We start from the raw sequence: 7053 nt of genomic DNA, 5'->3' as shown, positions 1-7053 counted from the left end.
ACTATTCTCTTCGTCAGAATGCAACACGATCGTGTTGATTGCTAGAAAGCCAAACTTCATCTCACTAGGGCTCAGAATGCAAGAAGACCATGTTAGGGGACATGACCTGGCCATGTTGGTTGTTGGAAAGCCCGATTTTACCTTGCCAGAGCTCACAATGAATTACACTTGTGCTAGGGGCCACAAACTGGTTGTTCTCCTTAATCCTCCTTCATCAGTTGTCCTGAGTAGAAAAGAACCAGTGCTCGATTTTATGGTAATGTCATCCACAGAGTAAGAACTTAAGTGCTTTACATTAAAGATGTTAGAAGTTTTTAAGTCGCTAGGGAGGCGTAACTTGTAAGTGTCATCTTTGATCTTTTACATAATCTCACATTGTCCAATCTTCCATTCCTTGAGCTTATTATACTCGTTAAGAGGGAAACGATCACGGGTTAACACTATTAGTAATAGCCCTAGAGACAATTATGTGATGATTGACTAGGGACTTTTGTATCATATTTTATTATTAATAAAGATAAGGTTTTTGATTATTATACTTACTTTATGTTTGTGCCAAATAACTAAGTATAATAATATCCTTGGGTAGCTAGTTCTAATCTACATCATATCAATTATTTTGAGTCAATAGTGAGATGATGTAGAGAACACTACCCTAATCATTCCTAGTCAAACATTAATATTCAGAGACGATATTAATGCATTGAGACTAGCATGCAGGTAATAGCCCTTAAATTGATATATCACGATTATGACTTCAAATTGATTTAATTATCGAAAACTCACAATGAACACAAAACAAATGAAGTATAGGGGCCTTGAGTCGTATTTTTCCGAGAACTAATAGAAAATTATTTAAATCAAGCTTGAATGTCGTTCTTTTTGGATTTTTCGAATGTAAATGAGTTTTGATGTTTTTTAAATGGAATGTGATTCAAAATCAATAAATGAATAATGATGCAATTTGCTAATCTAGAAATGGGACTATTGAAACAAGGTATCAAAGCAAACCTAAAGATGCAATTCAACTCAAATCAAAAGAATGAAATCTACTCTAGTTGTGCTCTGAAGCATTTATGAAATTCGAAGTTCAACTCTCTGCTTGTAGAAAATCAAACTTTAGCTAATGTTTGTCAAACCCTAATGCAAAGCTCATGAACTCAACAATTTGATGGCAATAGTGAACAATTCAGAAAATAGCAATGCAATGCAATACAACAAAACAATTGCAAGTTATTGAAATCAACAAGCCAATTCCTAAAATGCAATGAAAGGGCCTAAACTAAGCTATTCTAAATCTGATACATCCAAAATAATTTGGCACTGAACAGTGAATTATAGAAACCAACAGTATCACTTCCAAACTTCAACCAAAAATTACAGCTAAACAATCACTAGATTAAACCAAGACAAACTTAACTAATATGATGAATTAACCACACAAAATCAATTCAAGAATTTAAGAGCAAATCTATTAAACAACAAACATATCAGAATCTAAGTTGACAGAAATCAGAAATTACAAAAATAGAGCAACAGAAATGAAGAAAGCAGCTCGATTTCTTCCCTCCCAATCAACTCCTCCTTGCCGTTACACAAGAACCAATCTACGATCGAAAATCCCAGAATAGCTCCTCGCAAATCAAGCTCGAACTGATCTGAATCTGCTCTAATTAGAGGTTTGTCTGAAACCCTCATAACTCTCTCCAAAAAGAGCCGAATTCGGATAAATGAGAATCCAGCTCAATCCTCCAAATTTCTTGCAATGCACTGCTCGAAAGCCTTCAAGAACCCTTGGAGAACCCTTCCTTACAATCTTGATTGCTCCGGTTGATTAAATTTGAAGAATGAAGCTGAAAACGATGGCGGAACAGTCCCCTCCGGTGAGACCCTCACCGGATAAAACCACCCCCGATTGACGCTGAACTAGGATTGTGGTTGCTCTCTGGAATTTGGAGATCGATGTGGGATGAAGAAATCCGAGCTCCCTGAGAAAAACAATGAAGAAAAATGAGGAAGGAGATGCGATGAAGAAGACGGCGCGCGTGCTACAGTGCTTGCGATTTTAGGGTACTATAGCTTCTCATTTGAACGGGCTACTGTGCGGAGCTGGTTTGGTTGACCTGAGTCTAATCCGAGTTAGCCTGTTCCAACTAAATTCACTTAATTTAGCTCTAAATTGGCTCCGGGTCGACTCTAATTCATATGGGTTCAACTCTAATCACACTTGAGTCTTGATTCATGAGGTTGGATCAATCAATTGGGTCAATCTTGGCTCGATTTGATCACGGTTGAGCTTGATCTTGGTTTAATTTGAGCCCTACAATAAATCAAATTTAATTAATACAAAATTAGCTATTAAATCACAGAAATTATAATCAAACATCCAATTATGCAACATATCACAAATATAATTAAATCAATTCATTAAGCAATTTATTTTCATGCAAGAATCTAAAAATGAATCAATAAAGTGCATAAAAATCCTAACTCATCAAATTCCCCCGCACTTATCCTTGTGTGTTTCGCTCATGTCAACAAAATAAAACTAAGAAACTCAGCTACCATCGTACCCCCTAGATCATTCTCAATCATAATTAGAAATAATTAAAAGAGAATTACCTAAAGTTGTAAAGTCTCAAAAGTTTAAGCCCATGAACTAGACTCTTGTACTTGGTTAACTACATAGCAAGTTTCATCCTTCATGATTAATTGAGATAAATGTATCACACTAAATCTCATAAGGTTATTTTTAGTAAATAAATTCAGTGGCTCTCATCCTAATTTCTAGTTCATGATCAAAGTGAAGTGGAGCTCACTCAAGCAAACTCAAGTTTCATGCACTACCATAAACTTGCTTATTCTCTACTCTCCACCACCATTCTTGATTTGAAATCCACACCTATTAGGGATTTTTGAAAATGTAAGGAAGCAATAACTGAGACAAATGAATTAGAGAATGTAGAAAGAAAAATTCAAGATAAGAGAAATTCAAGAAAAGAGTGAATGAGGTGGTAGACATGGGTATAGTTAAATGTCAATCAATGAACCTTGCCACTCTTCCTACTTGCTTCCTTTTATATTCCATTTGTTTTAGTGTGCTCTTCAGATCCAAGAACCAAATCTGATATAAACTCATGAAATTCTTCTCCTTGATACAAACTTTACTTCATTTCTTCATTTTGCTTAATTACTCACCATAAATGTGCCATTTTGCGTTTCCCTTTGAAATCAAGCCCAATTCTTTCATATCTAGGTTTTGTAAAAGCTAACAAATAGTAATCAATCATCAAAAACTACAATTCACTTCCCATCATTCTGAAAAAGCAATGTATCATTGGCACAATTAACTCTAAAACTATTTTGAACTCAATCTGAAACTTTTGATTTTCTTTCCTTTTTCTTGCTGTTTTTCCTCCATTCTTTTTCCATCTTGTAGCTTGATTACTAATGCTAATAAACCTGAAATTTTCTGTGCAATTCAAATTTATTTCAGTCCCTAAAAAAAATGCAAAACTCGATAAAAAAAAAAACAAAACTACAAATTCTAGTTTTTCTGATTTTTTTTATGATTTTCTTTCTTGCTTCCATCAACAATTTGGAAAGTTTAGAATAAGAATTTGTTGTTTAGAAAGTAACTGAATGGAAGTAGGTTTTACTGTGGTTCCTCAGCTGATCAGATTCTTGAAGCATTCCTTGATACATTCCATAATTTCTATTTTTTTCTGTTTTCATTCTGTTTTCTCTTTTTTTCTGATCTGAACTGATGCAAATCTGATTTGTATCTATAGTCTCTTGTATTCCAATCCTACTTCTTCAATTGAGTTTCAACCGAATTATTGAAAACAATCCAAACCAAATTATGAAGATCACATAGTTTTTTTCTTTTTTTCACTGTTTTTTTATTTTTTCTGATTTTTTTGATTTCCAGCAAAGTTTTGTTCTTCCAACTCAACTTAGCTTCTGAATTCTTTTGCTTTCTCCATTCAACGCATTTCTAGCAATTTAGCTCAGTCAATTTTCCTTGAACAGATCCATAAGAAGCTTTAAAAATCAAAATTGGCACATAACTTCTTTATTTTGGCACAATATGAGCATACTTGATTTTCAAGTAGTTCACGAGCTCAATTCTTACACTTTTGAATCCACCATTTTCTCTATTAATTCTGAACAATCTGTGGCTTCTTTTTGTTCCAATTCTGGCCATTGAATCACATCACCCTTTTACTTCATCCAATTGCCCAACTTATCCATTTAGTCTTAGCATCTTCTTGCAAGTAAAAGCATTCAATATAACTCCTCAACTCCACTAATTCAGCATTTCAAGAACAAAGAAAATAATGAGAAGTGAAAATAACTCATGTTCACACCTTACTTTGCACAATTTGGGCACTTGCAACCTCATTCTTTTTGAAAAATTCACAGCATCATGTATCCTCACAAAAACCATCGTAGCATCAAATAGTAATAATGAAGATATTAATTGCTTCAAATGGAATTCTTATTGACACATTGCTACAATTCAAAATTGGCATAAACTATCTCAAATTTGGCGCACTTCTCATTTTTTTTCAAAATTTCCATGATAAAGAACACCTCCTCTCCACACTTAATGTTGGGGTCGATGCGTTCACTAGAGGGGGGTGAATAGTGATTTCTCAAACTTTCCTGCGAAAACGTTAGCAGAAGCAAAAATAAAAACAGAAAAAGAGAACAATCGCTAACCCGTTGATTTACTTGGTATCCACCTCGACGAGGTGACTAATCCAAGGATCCACACACACAGATGACTGTTCCACTATGAAAAACTCTCCTTTTCGAAGCACTCTTCGAAGGTGGAGAAACCTCTCACAAACTGATCTCTTCCTTTCATAGGATTGATTAGTGAAGTATGGAGGAAGAGGAAAGCTTTAACAATCTCAGAGATTTTCCAGAAAGATGATGAAAATAGTATTCTTGATTTCTTTGGCATCGTTTGCTATTTTTATATTTTTTCGTACATCAGTCGACTGCTCCAAGATCCAGTCGATTGATGAGCTTCAACGGCTCTTTAATCTGCATTTAATTAGCCAGTTGTTGCCCCAACGGTCACCTAGCAGTCGACTGTACCATGAGTAGTCGACTGCTCCACTCGACTGATCTCTCTGTGAACTCTGTGTGTGCTTCTGATCATCCACCAGTCGACTGCATTAATAGTGCCAGTCGACTGATCAAGCTGAAACTTCCCTTTCAGCTTCTTTTTCAGCCCTTAGCCTTAACTCAAACCTTCAAACGTCTTCCACAAGCCTCGTGCCCTTCCTTGCACTAATTTGAGATGTTTCCCTCAGCTTCGTCGTGCTAAGTCTTCCTTTGCCAAGAGGTCGTGCCTCCGGGACTTCATCCTTTGCTAAGAGGCCGCATCTCCGGGACTTCATCCTTTGCCAAGAGGCCGCACCTCTGGGACTTCATCCTTTGCCAAGTCTTCCAACCTGGACTTTCCTGTGGACTCAAACCACACAAGTTAGATCACCAACATTGCCTAACTTAAACTCATTTTAGCCAAACATTAAAATCCAAATCACTTGGGGCAAGATTGCACCAACACTTAATTCTTTGACCGTCTCGGGCAAAGGCACATTAATAACAATAAAAAATATCCATGTCCAAGAGAAAGCAAAAATTGAGCCGAAAATGGGGATGAAAAGGATTAAAGATAAGTGGGTGAAGCATAAATGAAACATGTGATTTTATGGGTCATGGTAAAAAGTTTAAACCTATATAAATATGGACTCATCATAGAAAATATAGCCTTGAAAGAATACAAGCAAGTTCTAGAATAGCAATCACTTAAATGCATCACACAAAATGAGTTAAACCTCACTAGATAGAAAAATTACACCATCTTAAGTTCATCATTCTAGACTCCATCATTAAAGGTAACTCAAGTGTTCAAAAATTTTCATCCATGGACTTAAATCCCTAGAATAATCAACCAAATAGTAATATTGGATGCCTGTGCAAGTTATATCCTATCAAAAATTGTATTTTCTAGTTAGAGTGCTGGAAGTAACGCTTGGTTGTAAAGTTAGACCATCCATATAGTAGTTTTAAAAGTTTAAACATTGGTGAAAGATAGCATTGATCGATAAAATATAGATTCCTAGGAACACAATGAATGCTTCGTATGGAATGAGCAAAAATTGAAGAGTATCCTAAATTATATAAACCGTAAAAAGGATTTTTTTAAAAAAAAATTAAAAAAACATCCCATCGATATTTTATATTTAAAATACTCTTTATTCCAATATTATTGTAGTAGCTACTTGTAGGATCCAAAGAGTATTAGAAAGGGTAAATAATACTTGTCACTTTTTCACTTCTTATAGAGACGTAGCGGAAAAATAGAAATATGAAAGAAGAAAGAGACTCTTTTCTTTTTACTTAGTTCACAGCTTACGGCTGCTACTTCAAGGTCCGTGGTCATTGATCGCTTTCGATGGATAATTCACTAATATCCTCATTCTTAAAAAGAAGGAGGTTTTATCTTTTACAAAGAGTAGAACTAGTAATAAGTTTATTAGTCCCTTACAATTTAAAGCACAAAAAAGAAGAGTAAAGAGTGGAAAGCTATATATTGACAAAAGATTAACGATTTGAGCAAGGTCGTCGAAGTAGTACTTTAGTGTAGAATCATAATTTTGGAGCACGATGAAAGTAGGAGGCAGTAGAAAATTATTGTATGGAACTACTAGTTGTGACATTTTTTATTAGTCAATTTGAGTGCTCGGATTCCCTTCTGGGCGCCCACAGCCCGATCTGATTCAATCTGATGCTAATTCGATTTGATCCTACAATCATCGTGATTCTAACATCTCTGGGCACCTAGAACCTTTCCGGCCGCTTGGACGGCTGACGTGGTGGTAGTTGGTGAGGCATATCTGATTCGTATCTGATCATGGCTTACCCATTCCCAAGTGCTTGGATTACTTCAGGCGCCTAGAGTGTGAGGTATCCTGGCTAATCCCTGATTGCCACCTCATCTGCTTCATCGATCCAAAATACTATTATCTAGGT

This window comes from Curcuma longa, chromosome 14 (assembly GCF_044706935.1).
Source record: "Curcuma longa cultivar G26 ecotype Majalengka, Jawa Barat chromosome 14, ITB_CL_G26_1.1, whole genome shotgun sequence".
NCBI lineage: Eukaryota > Viridiplantae > Streptophyta > Magnoliopsida > Zingiberales > Zingiberaceae > Curcuma > Curcuma longa.
This window is presented reverse-complemented; position numbering follows the sequence as displayed.